The sequence below is a fragment of the Bubalus bubalis genome, chromosome 6 (genome assembly GCF_019923935.1).
Source record: "Bubalus bubalis isolate 160015118507 breed Murrah chromosome 6, NDDB_SH_1, whole genome shotgun sequence".
Taxonomy (NCBI): Eukaryota; Metazoa; Chordata; class Mammalia; order Artiodactyla; family Bovidae; genus Bubalus; species Bubalus bubalis.
In genome coordinates, this window is record NC_059162.1 from 106,282,419 (window position 1) to 106,299,455 (window position 17,037).

The window sequence follows — 17,037 nt, forward strand, 5'->3', positions numbered from 1 at the left end:
TTTGGCTTTTATAAAAGCCATCTAGACGCCTGGTGACTGTTAAACAAAGAAAAGTACAAAGGGCAACCCAGAAACCCGTCCACCAGAGCAGCTGCATATCAGAAGGGGTGTAATATGCTGCTCCTTTGTGATGGTCATTTTCTGATTTTATGAAGGAAAAAAAGTCTATTAGAATCTCTCAACTGACCATGCGGTCAATACAGATGGTAAAACTTATGGAAAAGTTATTTCCACCCTCTATACAAACTGTAAGTGAAGCCAATAGCTGGTGTATGGAGATCTGGCAGTGAAACTCTGAGCTGAGCCTTAGGCTGACTTGAGCCAGAGAGGTCTTTGGCAAAAAGGAGGTGTCAGCTGAAGCCTGCGATCATAATTAAGCAACTAAAAGACCTTTCACTGGCAAAATGTCTTACACTTCATTTCTCACTTCGAAAGAGGCTGCTGATCAATTTCTGCCCACTCAAATTCAAAAGACTCTATCCATCTGTAAACTGAAAGGGAGGGTGGGCAGACTAGATTGTGTCTTGACAGCTTTTCTCACTTGAATATTCTTTAGTCCTAAAACTGTTAAAGGAGCTGCGCCACAATGCTGACTCCTCCAGGTCCGACACTGCAAGACTGTCCTCTGAGGAACAAACAGCAGAAAGAACCAAAAATGTTTGAACTAGGGAAGGTTTCCAAGCAATATGATGAACATCAAGTATCTAAAGGGCTGGGAAGTGGGAGGAAGGAAGCTTGTTCTGGATGTCTACTTAAGCTGGCACACTATGATCCAAGGGTAGATTTCAAACCAACAAAGCTTTCTCACAGCTATTCGAAGAATAGGGCGTCCCCTGAAGGGATGACTTTCCTGACCCCAGAGGTGTCTGAGCAGAAATTCAAGCAATCACTTGGCAGAGATTTGGGGAAAGAGATTTACAATTCCTCTTTCAGTTTGTTCAAGATGAATTTTAAGGTCCCTTCTAACTCTAATTCAGAGTGATTGGAGGGCTTGATTAGCTTATGTATCTGATACTTAACGTTTCAGGGAATCTGGGTTTTAATATTCCTTTAATTATTAAGTACAACTGGAAAAACCCAGGGAAGGCAAGATCACTTTCACTAGCAAATCTCCCTGGCAAAATACACGTCAGTATCTGAATACTTACATGTTCAGATATCATAACAGACTATTTAGTGTGCCAGGGGCCCTCTGGCTGGAAGAATCTGAGGAATTCTGGCTCTGGACTAAGGATGGGTGGTTATTCTATTATAAAGAATGATCTTGATGTGGAATCACAAACTTCATAGCCAGAAATTCCTTTCCTGTTTGCTCACTAAGTCAGGTGCCAATGAATTCAGTCTTTTCTTAATCCTTCCCCACACCTATCTACCTTAGTCTCACCACTCTCACCAATGCTCCATATTACAGTCAACTAAGTAAAGGGAGCATTTTAGCAACTATGAAGTTCAGATTCAAATTACTTATCAGCTTAAGTCACATTCTCTCTGATTAGTGTATTAGGAGGCTATATTAAGAGACTATTACAAAGAAATCTCTCCAAAATTCAAACATGGCCTTATAGAAAAGATTACATAAAGTTGACCAATTACTCCCCTCCCCTGCAAAAAGTGCTTTGCTCCTTTCTTTAAATCATCAGTTTGTGCTGAGAGAAAAAAGGCACAAAGTCTCTTTCCTCCATGTCTTTTTTTTTTTTTTTTTTAAATCTGTTCATGAGTTTCTCCTTAGTTTTGGTATGTGGAACTCTGCCAATAGCCATCTCAGTGACTGAAATAAATACCTGATACAGCTTTCAACCTCTTGTTGCCCTGATAGCTCCAACAAAAAAAGCATCTGTTCATTTCACATGCTGTGTGTAAACTTTTAAAAAGAGAAGTATAGGGAGCACCTCTTTGATGCTTCCCCCATTCCTATAACACAAATATATGTGCTGATGCCAAATTTTAAATTAGTTTCCAGTTAGTTGATTACAGAGTTCAAAGAATTCTCTATTTATTTCGAAATTCCTAAGAACAGAATTGGTGTCAGATTTTCCTTTGGTGAACTTGGAAGAAAGAACAATCTTGGCCCTTCCTGCTGTCTAATTAAAACAGAAAGGTGGAGTCGCCTCACACCCTAACACAGCTCCCTTTCCAAGTTTTGGACTTGGCACTTTGCCTTTGTCTGCTCCAGACTTAAACCACCAGCCTCCAAGGAAAATCTGGAGACCCTAGAGGCATACTTCCTCAGATTCTATAATGCCTTTTCATCCACCTCTCTCTTGGAGGATTAGTGCTGACTAGAGGAGGAGACAGAAGACTGGTTGGATCTTGCACATTTAAAACCTACAAAACGCCTTTCATCTTGGGATCTCTAGATTTTATAAGCATTTATTTAGTAGCAAGTGGAAACTCCACAGTATTAGTCTGAACCTGTTGGGCATCAGTCACTACCATCTTTTTATTACATAAAGATGGCTACAGAGTGGCTCGTTAAGCAATGCAGCATGATGTGAAGCTTGCTTTAAATCTAAGGATTTTGATGCTATTTGAGCTCTTGTGTATTTCTAAACCCATGAGAAAGCTTTCCATACACTCTCAGGAACTTTCATGACCCCTGTAGCCCTTTCCTGCTTGTAGACTTTCCATATTAATCCCTCTTTAGCCACTCCCCATGACAGTGGTGATGACAAAAGCACAGGGCTTTGTAAGTGAGAAAAGACCCAACAGGACAGTGGGAGGCAGGAAAGCAGGAGATTCCAGGAAGCCTTTATGGAGGGAATCACATTTACACATCAGGATCTGGAGATGCAGAGACGGTAGAGACAAGGATTTCTAAGTGAAGGACTAGAGGCTGGAAACCTAAAGAGGCCAATTCAAAGTTATCATGGTTTAAGTTATAGGACAGATGCAAGGGAAAAATGAAAGGTCAGAATGGTAAGTAGCTCAGGTCAGTTCACCAAGGCCCTTGAATGCCAAACATGAATTTATGCTTTATTTGTGCATGCTAAGTCACTTCAGTTGTGTCCGACTCTTTGCAACCCATGGGCTGTAGCCCGCCAGGCTCCTCTGTCCATGGGATTCTCCAGGCAAGAATACTGGAGTGGGTTGCCATTTCTTCCTCCAGGGGATCTTCTCGACTCAGGGATCAAACCTGCAACTCTTACCTCTACTTTGCTGGCAAGTGGGTTCTTTATCACTAGCACTACCTGGAAAGCTCAAGACTTCCTTCTTTAACTTACCACGGGTTCGTACAAGTGACTGAGTCGTGTGTGGAAAATTTCTAAGAATCTGAGCCTGTCTGCTCACTCAACTGCCACTTGATATAAATTATTGCATTACAAAAAATCCAAATCTTAATTGCAGAGGCAGACTATTTGAACTTCATAACTGATCAGATAGAGGGTAGGGGTTAGGGGGAAAATAAATGTATAAAAATGCTGTCGGGACCTCCCCAGTGGTCCAGTGGCTAAGATGCCATGTTTCCAATGCAGGGGGCCTGGGTTCGATCCCTGGTCAGGGAACAAGATCCTGCAGGTCGCAACTAGTTCAAATGCTACAACTAAAGAATCTCACATGCTGCAACTTAGACCTGGCACAAATAAATAAAAAACAAATATTTATTAATAATTAATAATAAATAAAAAAATTTTATTTGGTTATAATAACCAAACAAATAAATAAATAGATATTAAAAAATAATAAACCTCTTTGGATGACTGAGGGCACAGCATACTATCAAACAGCAACAGACAGGAAGAACTACTGGAGGAGCTAACACATTCAGTGTAGCACATACTGAGTGTGAGGTACTCAAAGGCTACCCATGTGGAGGTATCCAGAAAGACCAAAGGTCAGGGTGGAGATAACAGAGGTAGAAAACTTCTGTAGGACAGTGAGGAATTGGCCATCCCAGGGCTGAGCGTGGAGAGAGGTGAGAAGAGGGCGGATGACAGGATTTCAGGAGCCACAGGTAAGGGAAGTAGAAAGACAAATCGAAACAGAAAGCAGAAGAGCAGCCAGAGAAGAAAATGGAGAGAGCTCAATGTCAGGAAGGTGAATGGACAGGAGGGTTTTGAGAAAGAAGATACGATGTTAAATGGTGCACAAGGAAGGAGGAAGACCATTAATTAAGACAAGGCCACTGGGCTTGGCAACTAGGACGTCACTGAGAACTTCTGCAAGAATGCTCGCAGGGCAGTGATGGGTGCTGGGTCAGACGGCAGCAGATCAAGGAGAAGCAGTGGTGAGAAAGTAAGCGTTGGCCCTCCTTTATTGTGTCTCTTCTTTTGGCTTCCATTGCCATGGTGCTACCCTGATGCTATCTTTCTAGCCAGTCCTTGGTGTCTTTGGGTTCCTCTTCCTGTCCTCTTAAGAAGAGTAATTCCACAAGCCGTAGCCTTGATTCTTTTCATTTGTTCAACAAATATTTATTGAGATCTACTGTGTGCCGTAATCCATGCCATACACTAAGGGAGAGTGATGAGCAAGATGTGTTCAGGAGCCTACATTCTTGTAGAGACAGACAGACATTCACTTTAATTCAATTGCAGTAAGTACTCAGGGAAAAGCAAACAGTGCTCTGAGGGCATCTGTCAAGGGGCCTGGTGTGGCCTGGAGGTGCAGGGGAGGCTTCCCTGAGAAAGTGACCACGTGGGCTTTCACTTAATACCGAGAGTAGCCTTTCCAAATCCAGGATGGCATGACTTCACAACTTTCAAAAAGTAACAACTTCACAAAGGTGCTTAGCTATTTCTAGGAAACAGGTCCCTGGGCTGAATCTCTAAGGAATCTTGCTGTAGGGATCTTCTCTCCAGTATTAGAAAAGGATGTAAAATAAGTAATATAAAATTAAGAGATTTTTGAAAACTGTCTTTCATTTTGTTACTAAGGCAGTTCTTATTATGAACAAACAACTGAGGCTGAATTTAAAGAATTAGACTTAAATCAGAGCTCTTCTCTGGGAGTGAACTCAAGATGAGAGAGATAGTAAATGGTTCACTTGAATGAATGCAATGAATCCAAGCTGCAGAAGACCTAAGAGAGGTTCAATTTCTTTGAATTCTTATCTTATTCTTCCCTTAACTTACAGATACATGTAACCAAATATTAGAAAGATGTAGTTGCTGAAAGCTTTTCTGAGGAACATCTTGATTTGGCATACATACTTGGCATAGGAATTAATTTTATCTGTGTTTTTAAGCTGCTTCCTCTGAAATTAAGCTGATATTTTCTCCCTTAATGTTTTAATTAAAGATTGATTAAAATTAAGAAGTGTCTCTATCAAAGATGCTGACTTGGTAGTTGCTATTATATGGTAACAGAGGAAGATAACATGGTCTATGCTAAAGCTAATTAGGCCAAGGACCCTCAGATCATTAAGTTGATCTGTTGGTAACTCTGAGTGACTGCGGAAGTCACTGAGCTGGTAATGGCTTCTGGTTAATTCTGGTTAATGATTTGAAAATAATACTGATGTGTAGAGCATAGAAGCCAAGGTCAAAATGGTCTCAGAGAAACTTGCTGGCTGTGGGATTCTGAAATGAATGAATGAATTTAATAACCATGTATGTGTATGTATGTGTACATACAGTATATTTAAAGCTGTGTTAGGGAGTCATGACCTAAACCTGTTTATGTACTGCTGGTCTGGGGCTGGCAATGAGCCCCACATGTGTTCCCCAGAGAAACTGCTCAGGAAGGCCTTTTGTCCATCTACCTGTTTCACTGCTGTCAGCAAACTAATTTAGTTTATCCTCATCATTTCCTTTTTTTCAAGAAGAAAAAGAGCTAATCTAACTTGGTGCTGGGTCTTAGATCAAATCTTCTGGAGAATGATCAGCTGTAGGCAAAAAGGGAATAACTTATTAAAAACATTTCATAATGTTATAATGTGTGTATTTGGATAAACTTTTTAAAATAAAAGATATTATCATTGAGCACTTAATATCTGCCTAGTGTTTTCATCTACATCACTTCATTTAAATTTTATAAAGGCCCTAAAGGTAGGAGTTACCATTGCTCATGTTTTATAGCAGAAATAACTATACAGAGAGACTAAGTAATTTCCCCCAAGGTCACTCAGCTAGTAAATGACAGAGCCAGAATTCCATGCTGAGAATTTCAGACTCAAATTCATCTTCAGTTTTCCTCACTAAGCTGACAGAAGTACAAAGACTCTTCTTGCTGCCGTTGTAAATGACAGTGACTCTAAAGTAGAGGGTAACTACACGGCATTTCAGAACCTGCTTTCTTCAGTTCCATCCAAAGAAGCGAATTTTTAAATTTTGCTTATTTAGGCTAATACTGAAATGAAATTATGTTCCTTTAACATATGCTAAGTAGGAGAGAAGGAAGGGAGCCTGGAGGTAAGATGGAAAGGTGAGGAGTCCAGGGTAGGATGAGGATTTCTCAGAACGCACAAGGATTTAGCTCAAGTGTTGCAAAGTAGATAGCATTTTGAATCCCACAGCTCACATGGCTTATGAGAAATAAAGAGCATTCATTTAGTCAAATATTCACTAGTGTCCAACTATGCATATACTCATGCTAACTACTTTGAGGGACACAAAAATGGATACATTAAGATGAGGGTTGGGACATTGCATATAATCAATAAATGCCAAAATTAGGCAGTAATGATAAAGGCTAAATTAGTTATACATATTAAGTGATTTAAGAGAGCAGGAGAGGTGGTGAGCTGGGCTGGAGGGGAATCAAGGTTTTGAGGAGATATGGGACTTCTGCTAAACCTTCAGGTATGAGTAGAAATCAAATAGGTAAAATGCTAAGGAGTGTTTGGGGTAAGTGGATGGAGTGGATGGTCTACATAGGAAACAAGACTGGATAGACAGTGGGGATCAAAAATGTAGTTTCTCAACTGACAAAGGATTAATTTGCAAAATATACAAGCAGCTCATACAACTCAATGCCAGAAAAACAAACAACCCAATCAAAAAGGGGAGAAGACTTAAATAGATATTTCTCCAAAGAAGACATACAGATGGCTGACAAACACATGAAAAGATGCTCAACATCACTCATTATTAGAGAAATGCAAATCAAAACTACAGTGAGATATCACCTCACACCTGTCAGAATGACCATCACCCAAAAGTCTACAAACAATAAATATTGGAGAGGGTGTGGAGAAAAGGGAATGCTCTTGCACTGTAGGTGGGAATGTAAATTGATACAGCCACTATGGAAGATGGTATGTAGATTCCTTTAAAAAGTAGGAATAAAACCAATATTCTGGGAGGTGGGTCATAGAGGATCCTGCTGTGATGTATGTCAGAGAGTGTTTTGCCTATGTTCTCCTCTAGGAGTTTTATAGTTTCTGGTCTTACATTTAGATCTTTAATCCATTTTGAGTTTATTTTTGTGTATGGTGTTAGAAAGTGTTCTAGTTTCATTCTTTTACAAGTGGTTGACCAGAGTTCCCAGCACCACTTGTTAAAGAGATTGTCTTTAATCCATTGTATATTCTTGCCTCCTTTGTCGAAGATAAGGTGTCCATATGTGCGTGGATTTATCTCTGGGCTTTCTATTTTGTTCCATTGATCTATATTTCTGTCTTTGTGCCAGTACCATACTGTCTTGATAACTGTGGCTTTGTAGTAGAGCCTGAAGTCAGGTAGGTTGATTCCTCCAGTTCCATTCTTCTTTCTCAAGATCGCTTTGGCTATTCGAGGTTTTTTGTTTTTCCATACAAATTGTGAAATTATTTGTTCTAGCTCTGTGAAGAATGCTGTTGGTAGCTTGATAGGGATTGCATTGAATCTATAGATTGCTTTGGGTAGTATACTCATTTTCACTACATTGATTCTTCCAATCCATGAACATGGTATATTTCTCCATCTGTTAGTGTCCTCTTTGATTTCTTTCACCAGTGTTTTATAGTTTTCTATATATAGGTCTTTAGATTCTTTAGGTAGATATATTCCTAAGTATTTTATTCTTTCCGTTGCAATGGTGAATGGAATTGTTTCCTTAATTTCTCTTTCTGTTTTCTCATTATTAGTGTATAGGAATGCAAGGGATTTCTGTGTGTTGATTTTATATCCTGCAACTTTACTATAGTCATTGATTAGTTCTAGTAATTTTCTGGTGGAGTCTTTAGGGTTTTCTATGTAGAGGATCATGTCATCTGCAAACAGTGAGAGCTTTACTTCTTCTTTTCCAATTTGTATTCCTTTTATTTCTTTTTCTGTTCTGATTGCTGTGGCCAAAACTTCCAAAACTATGTTGAATAGTAATGGTGAAAGTGGGCACCCTTGTCTTGTTCCTGACTTTAGAGGAAATGCTTTCAATTTTCACCGTTGAGGATAATGTTTGCTGTGGGTTTGTCATATATAGCTTTGATTATGTTGAGGTATGTTCCTTCTATTCCTGCTTTCTGGAGAGTTTTGATCATAAATGGATGTTGAATTTTGTCAAAGGCTTTCTCTGCATCTATTGAGATAATCATATGGTTTTTATTTTTCAATTTGTTAATGTGGTGTATTACATTGATTGATTTGCGGATATTGAAGAATCCTTGCATCCCTGGGATAAAGCCCACTTGGTCATGGTGTATGATCTTTTTAATGTGTTGTTGGATTCTGATTGCTAGAATTTTGTTAAGGATTTTTGCATCTATGTTCATCAGTGATATTGGCCTGTAGTTTTCTTTTTTTGTGGCATCTTTGTCAGGTTTTGGTATTAGGGTGATGGTGGCCTCATAGAATGAGTTGGGAAGTTTACCATCCTCTGCAATTTTCTGGAAGAGTTTGAGCAGGATAGGTGTTAGCTCTTCTCTAAATTTTTGGTAGAATTCAGCTGTGAAGCCATCTGGACCTGGGCTTTTGTTTGCTGGAAGATTTTTGATTACAGTTTCAATTTCTGTGCTTGTGATGGGTCTGTTAAGATTTTCTATTTCTTCCTGATCGAGTTTTGGAAAGTTGTACTTTTCTAAGAATTTGTCCATTTCTTCCTCGTTGTCCATTTTATTGGCATATAATTGTTGATAGTAGCAAAAATAAACAAATGGGACCTAATTAACCTTAAAAGCTTCTGCACATCAAAGGAAACTATTAGCAAGGTGAAAAGACAGCCTTCAGAATGGGAGAAGATAATAGCAAATGAAGCAACTGACAAACAACTAATCTCGAGAATATACAAGCAACTCCTCCAGCTCAACTCCAGAAAAATAAATGACCCAATCAAAAAATGGGCCAAAGAACTAAATAGACATTTCTCCAAAGAAGACATATAGATGGCTCACAAACACATGAAAAGATGCTCAACATCACTCATTATCAGAGAAATGCAAATCAAAACCACTATGAGATACCATTTCACACCAGTCAGAATGGCTGCGATCCAAAAGTCTACAAGTAATAAATGCTGGAGAGGGTGTGGAGAAAAGGGAACCCTCTTACACTGTTGGTGGGAATGCAAACTAATACAGCCACTATGGAGAACAGTGTGGAGATTCCTTAAAAAACTGGAAATAGACATGCCTTATGATCCAGCAATCCCACTGCTGGGCATACACACTGAGAAAACCAGAAGGGAAAGAGACACGAGTACCCCAATGTTCATCGCAGCACTGTTTATAATAGCCAGGACATGGAAGCAACCTAGATGTCCATCAGCAGATGAATGGATAAGAAAGCTGTGGTACATATACACAATGGAGTATTATTCAGCCATTAAAAAGAATACATTTGAATCAGTTCTAATGAGGTGGATGAAACTGGAGCCTATTATCCAGAGTGAAGTAAGCCAGAAAGAAAAACACCAATACAGTATACTAACGCATATATATGGAATTTAGAAAGATGGTAACAATAACCCTGTGTACGAGACAGCAAAAGAGACACCGATGTATAGAACAGTCTTATGGACTCTGTGGGAGAGGGAGAGGGTGGGAAGATTTGGGAGAATGGCATTGAAACATGTAAAATATCATGTATGAAATGAGTTGCCAGTCCAGGTTCGATGCACGATACTGGATGCTTGGGGCTGGTGCACTGGGACGACCCAGAGGGATGGAATGGGGAGGGAGGAGGGAGGAGGGTTCAGGATGGGGAACACATGTATACCTGTGGCGGATTCATTTTGATATTTGGCAAATCTAATACAGTTATGTTAAGTTTAAAAATAAAATAAAATTTAAAAAAAAAAAAAAAGTAGGAATAAAACCACCATATGACCCAGCAATCCCACTCCTAAGCATATACCCTGAGGAAAAGACACATGTATCCCATTGTTCATTGCAGCACTATTTACAATAGCTAGAACATGGAAGCAACCTAGATGTCCACCGACAGATGAATGGATAAAGAAGTTGTGGTACATATAAATAACAGAATATTACTCAGCCATAAAAAGGAATGCATTTGAGCCAGTTCTAATGAGGTGGATGAACCTAGAACCTATTATACAGAGTGAAGTGAGTCAGAAAAAAAAAGATAAATATCATATTCTAACACATATATATGGAATCTAGAAAAATGGTAATGAATTTATTTACAGGGCAACAGTGGAGAAACAGATATAGAGAATAGACTTATGGACATGGGGAGAGGGGAGGAGAGCGTGAGATGTATGCAAAGAGTAACATGGAAACTTATATTAGCATTACTATATAAAATAGACAGCCAACGGTAATTTGCTGTATGACTCAGGAAATTCAAACAGGGGCTCTGTATCAATCTAGAAGGGTGGGATGGGGTGGGAGCTGGGAGGGAGGTTCAAAAGGGAATATATGTATACCTATGGCTGATTTGTGTTGAGGTTTGACCGAAAACAACAAAATTCTGTAAAGCAATTATCCTTCAATAAAAAAAAAAAAAAAAAAAAGTGTAATGTATATTAGGAAAAAAAAATGTAGTTTCTAGGACCTGGGGAAGGAAAAGAGGGGAGGGAGGCACAGACAGAGACCAGTTCTAAAGATGCCACTGTTTAATCCATTAGATCTGGGGCGGGGGATAAGCACTCACAGAAAGAAGGGTGAGTACAGACAGAAGCTAAGGGAAGACCACCTTGGAGGCTTCTGTTTTAAAAGGCTACAGCATAATTTATGTCTGTTTTTTCCGTGGGAACCATGTGCGTACACGCTGGCTGTCCAATCACGCTAGCTCTCTGCATTCCTAACAGGATCTTTTGTTCCAAATAGCAAGGCTCAAAAGGGACGGAGTCTGATAAAATCACACTGAGGTCAGTGCTCCCAGCTGGTGCAGGGCTTATGCCATTCCATAACACACCCTACAGGAAGCAGCTTGAGATACACAGCTGACTGACTTCCATAGCAGGAGTCTTGTGGCAGGCAGGGTGGGGTGGGGACTGGCCAAGCATGGAGGGCATTCTTTAGCCCTCCATGACTCAAATTAGTGACTCAAATTAGTTCACTAAGATCCTGACTTGGTCTAACAGATCTGTTTAAATCACTCTCAGAACCAACACTTTTTTTTTTTTTTTGCTAAAAGGAAAACCAAGAAGTTTCCCCAGGCAATGGAACTATTTCATCAGTTAACTCTTACTTGTCATGGAATCTGAAAAGGGCAAGATTCCAAAATCCCCTGTATTTCAAGAAGTGGGCTGAATAATCCTTTGTTTTAAGTGGCTATTCTGTGTATTATAGGAAATTCAGCAGCACCCACTAGATGCCGGGAGCAGCCTCCCCAGTTGTGATAGTACAGAATGTCTCTAGATGTTGTCAATGTCCCCTGAGGGTCCAAACTGCCTCCCCTACCCTCACTGGGGGCCACTGGTCAAGCATGAGCTTTGGTGCCAAACATCTTTCCAATCCCAGCTCTAACATTTACTGCTATGTGGCTTGAACAAATTACTTTAACACCTTCAAACCTCAGTTTTCTTATCTGCAACTGGGGTTTTAAATGCCTGATTCATGGAGGTGGGGGTGGGGAGGAAGTTAGGCCTGGAGATCATTTAGACGCAGGTCTCTCTTACTGTTCTTGCCGCTATGTGCCTACTACTGCAGCTCTTTGCACCTTTTCTCATGCTGCACTGCCAGCTAGAGACTAGCTGAGATCCCAGCTTGCACGAAGGACTGACCCAGAGCCAGTGCGCAGTAAGGATGCACTGACAGGAATACAGAACCCCTTCCGCCTGACCTCCACGAAGGGATCCAGGGACCATCACCTTGCAGCTCTCACTCTCATCCCTGATGGCCAAAGTTGTGAAAGGTCCACATTTCAAATCACCAGGACCGGTGGTAGGAAAACAGCTTGTAAAGGTTCAGGGGAGAAGTGTATCGTGTTACTCTTTCACAGACAATACCAGACACCGGTATCTGAACAGCACCCCAGTAGTGGCAGTGGCAAAGTGTGAAGGAAGGTGGGGAGGGAACACATTCTCCCCACAGCGAGGCTTTTCTACCCGGGACAGCTGAGACTTGGGACGAGTCCCTCTGGCAGGAGACAGCCTTTGTGCAGTGATGTTTTGGTGCAGTGACCTGACCTGACCTGACTCCCTGTGGGACTGATTTTATTCCTGGTAAACCAACCACCTCTAACAACAAAGTGCCTTTCAAAGCAACTCATCTCACTTCCTAGAGGCTCACCTCTTATGGCTTGTGTGCCAGAGAGCTCGTTGGAAAGTACCCAGGACTAGGCTAAGGCTGAGGCCACTTACCAAGCATTTCTAGACACAGCGAGAAACAGCCCCGTTCTGCAAGCCCGTGCTTATCTCAACCACGTCCACTATTCAAAACTCAGTGACAAACCCAAGTTCAGCACAGGGTAAATTCTAGTTTTTCTGGATACCGTGTTTCCCACGACGATCAGTCCTAGTTGCAAATGCTACATGCTGACATGATGTGTGAAGAATTTCAGTAAACGCAATTGAAACTGCTCAGTCCTTCCTTCTGGTTGAGGATATATTCATTTGTTGCTTTAAAATCTTCCCTTGCTATCAAAATTTCCAGCCGGATTTTTGTGAAATTCATCAACACTCTCTTGATGCCCTTCCATCTGATTTTACTACCTTCACTGAGACGTGAGGCTCCTTCAAGGTGATGTAATGGCTACGAGCCTGGGGTTTTGCCTGTGGTGCTGATACTGAAAATATTAACGGCAATACTTTAAAATGGGGCTGGAAAAAGTTCAACATGAAGCTAACTTAAAGGTCTTAAAGACTCCTTCACCTTCTCCCCACCCAGCTGCAACGGTGGGGGTGGAGAGGATTATTACACAGCATTGGAATTCTGGGGGGGGGGGGGCGGGGAGATGCAGAGGGAAATGCTCACATAAGGGTTATAAATATCAGCAGCCAAACTGTGAGCTCCTGGGCTGAGAACAACTGACAGCCTGTAGTCTCCCCTTAAAGGCACAGAGCAAGGAAGCTCCCTGGAGTATTTCCACAAAGGAAGTTCCTCTTCAGAGGAACGCTCCATCAGCTGAACACCTGCATCAACAACGCTACGCAGAAGAAACCAGCCGCAGATGCCAGGAAAAGCGACGAGATTTTAAACCAGACAGAGATCAGCACCAGGAAAAATAAAGAATCCAGGGCCTGGCCTAAGGGAAAGCTGATTTACAGACGGGTGTTGCTGCTTCACAGTTATGATCAAATTACCAGAAGGTGGCTTGCTACATTAAGATCTACCTTAATCAACGAGCACCTTTTCCATCTGAGTTCTAAATTATCCACAGAGGCAGCAATTTTCTCCTTCCTCAAGCAGTGGTTCTCAACTGAGGGGATTTTTCCTTCCAGGGGCATCTGGCAATGTGCAGTGGCATTCCGGGCTGTCACATCAGGGAAAGGCTGTTACTGGCATCGAGTGGGTAGATGGAGATCAGGGATGCTGCTGAACGTCCCATAATGCACAGGACAGCTGCCTACAACCAAGAACTGTCCCACTCCAAATATCCAGAGTGCTCAGGCTGAGAAACCTTAAGGGCATTCTTGCTACTTCCTTGGACCCGTTTTTATTGGAGTTGTCGTTGTTTAGTCCTGTGCTGTGCTAAGTCGCTTCAGTCGTGTCTGACTCTTTGCGACCCTCCAGGCTCCTCTATCCATGGGATTTTCCAAGCAAGAATACTGAAGTGGGATACCATTTCCTCCTCCAGGGTATCTTCCTGACCCAGGGATCGAACCCCGTCTCTTGTGTCTCCCGCACTGGCAGGCGAATTTTTTACCACTAACACCACCAGGGTAGCCTGGTTTAAGAAAGAAAGAAAAAACCAACACAAGCCAAGGGTCAGCACAAAGTTGGGGCGGAGGGGTGGTCTACTCATCTTATCTTGGCTGCTGCAAAGCTGGCGATACCTAAACCTCCGTCATACCAAGTGTGATTTCCTTTCTCTCCAAGGGCAGGCAGATAATGCTAACCTCACTTGCTTTCCTCTCTGGTAAGTCGAACTGGCAAACACACAGAGGAGCTGATACTGTCTTTGTAATTATTTGAAAAGGAGTGAATATCCATCATTGTCCAAATTGGCAGTCTCTCAGCTCCATGGCAGGCCCTGTCCTCCAAGAGTTTTTACATGTGCTCACAAGGAAGCTTATGCTTGCTTTCCATGAGGCCAAAAAAAAAAAAAAAAAAGAATCAAATGAACAAGTTTATGGGGCTTTCTTGTTCTGGCTTCACAGTAGGATAGAGGTCTCCAGACACAGGCTGCAAGGGCATGCAGTCCCTGACCCTGGGCTCTGCTCAGTCTCAATCAAGACTGAGAACGACCCTAAGGAAGCCGGTGGCCTCACCAACAGCCCCTCAGACCCACACGTCATGACTGAGAGGCTGCTGTGGGTCCTGAGGCGGATACAAGGGAGGGGCTAGTGTAAGACTCAGAATGATCTCAGTTCTTGATTACAAAACCTACACAGGCAATTTCAAAACGTCTTTGTTATCATCAGACTTCATAGATTTCTTCTCTACATCTAGAGTCTTTTTCTTTCCTTCCTAGAAAGGTCACCCTGAGGGAATTCTTTGGCTTAAGTTTCAATGAAATAAAGGTCCTTCCTTTCTTGTTAGACTCTAGTTATGTATACATTTAATACAATTCCTTTTTCTCAATAATCAGAGACTCTCTTGTTCAGGAAAATGGAATTTCCTGAAGAGATTAACCAAAGTCTTTTCCTTCCAGTTTCTCCAAACATATTCAATATTTTCTTTCAAGGCTTTCTTTTTTTTGTGGAGGACAGAGAGAGCAGAATGCAGTCAAGTGTCTAACCCAAGAGGCTTGAGGTCTTGGCCTGTTTAGTGGGAAAGGACTCTCTTCCCTTCCATCTCATGGGTCCTCGCTGGCTGACCAGATTCTATCAATTATTCAGAAGCAACTGAGGGAAAAGTCTTTCCTAGGAATAATGACTTCCAGTTTTTCACATTCATTTAAGAAGAGAATCATTTTCCCCAGAGGCCAACTGCCTTTCCAAGCATTTATCAGCACTGCTGCACAGTCCCAGGCAAGCCTGGGGTCCTCCACAGACCTGACTCATCTGTCCATTCAGACCATCCCCAGTGGAATCAGCGGGGTCAAAGCACAGCCCGCATTTCCATCTCACAGATTCATACTCTTCTCTTCAGCAGATTCTGTGCTGAGAGCATGATCCCATTGTAGAAAGAAAAGAGGTGAAAACTTAAAACGAAGGCTGTTTTTTAATACTTATCTTCATCTTTGTTTTTCCTTATTAAAAAACAATTTGAATCTGAAAGCCAAATCACACTACATGCATCTGGTCTGCTGCTGGGGTGAGGGAAGATGAGTCTATCGTTGGAATACAGAACACATTAACCCAGGAACTCAGATCATGAAAATGACTCAGTGCTCAGAATGGGTCCAGAAAGAACTTCCCTTGGCTCAGCCTCTTGGGGACTATGAAGTGAGATACACAGCTTTTCCCTTCTCATTGTTTTCACTTCCCATGAGTTCAGCACGAGCTCAGCCAGGACTATCTTCCTCCCCTCCTGCCTCAAGACTTTTGCCGGGAGGAGGCAAAAACTCTTCCCCAAGCCCTTGCCTTGGTAAGGTGGATCTGGGGAACCAGACTGCTGATGTGCATCCCCAACTTGAGCCGGGTACACACAGGGCACGCAGCTTCACCACCCTTCTTCTCGCACTCATCTTACAGTCTTGCCTTGTCAACACCAGCTCCCTGCAGATAAGCATGCTGGCCCCAGCCTTCACAGCCGCAGTACTGGTGGTGGGAGGCTTCTCAGCAATCAGTGAAACACATCTGCTATACCGAGCAACTCAGCAGCTGCTGAAGCCCGAGTGCTGCTGGGCTATATGCTAGGATACAAATAAAATACAAGGATGTCCAGGAATTTACTAAAAGCTTTCAGCAGCATCACAATTCAGAATGTCTCTAGAAACCAAGGATTAAATGAACAGGAAACAATTACTTGTCCTCAAATCCAAACACTGTATATGCTTGCCTGTGGGTTCTTTTTAACATCCTAGGTCATATTTAATGCAATTTTAACAGGCTTGTTTACTTTGTTTTCGGCTCACTGAATATCTGAAGGAAGAGACAGACTGCTCAAGACAGTGAAAAGTAATAGCAGTAAGAAATAATACCTGGTATCAGGGTAATGGGGGAAGAAACAGAAACTACATCCCCCCAAATACCCACACACACACAATCGAACTTAACCAGTACAGCTATTAGAGGCCCTTCAAAACAGAACTCAAACTGCTTGGTAATTTAAGAACATTTAGTACAAAGTAGCCCCAATGTGTCTCATGTCCCTGAGGATATCACCACAGTGGAGAACAGTTACAATCTGTTTAGTAATGTTAACCTGCACTTGTAGAGAAAAATTTACAATATAATGTAATGTTTAGGAAATTAGGCAAATAAGAGTTAAAATAATTCCATATAAACCAGAATCTTAGTTTGATAAAACTATAGCTTGGTGCCTCAAAGGATAAACTTCAGTTTCCTAAAAAAACCTCATTTAGTTGATTAGACAATTGATTCTAATTAACCTGGATTCAAGTAAACCAGACACATGGAGCATGCCTATAACAGAGGCCCTGCTTTCGAGGGGCTTACAGTGGAAGAGGGAAGAGAAGCCCATGTGACACAGCAGGAAAGGCCACCCGG

At 41.7% G+C, this 17,037-nt stretch overlaps 1 protein-coding gene across 20 annotated transcripts in view; it reads right to left on the reverse strand.

Moving 5' to 3' along the window:
* MACF1 (microtubule actin crosslinking factor 1) overlaps nucleotides 1–17,037 on the reverse strand; it is a 338,009-nt gene that overhangs the window by 70,059 nt on the left and 250,913 nt on the right. The gene's annotated exons all lie outside the window — the stretch shown is intronic.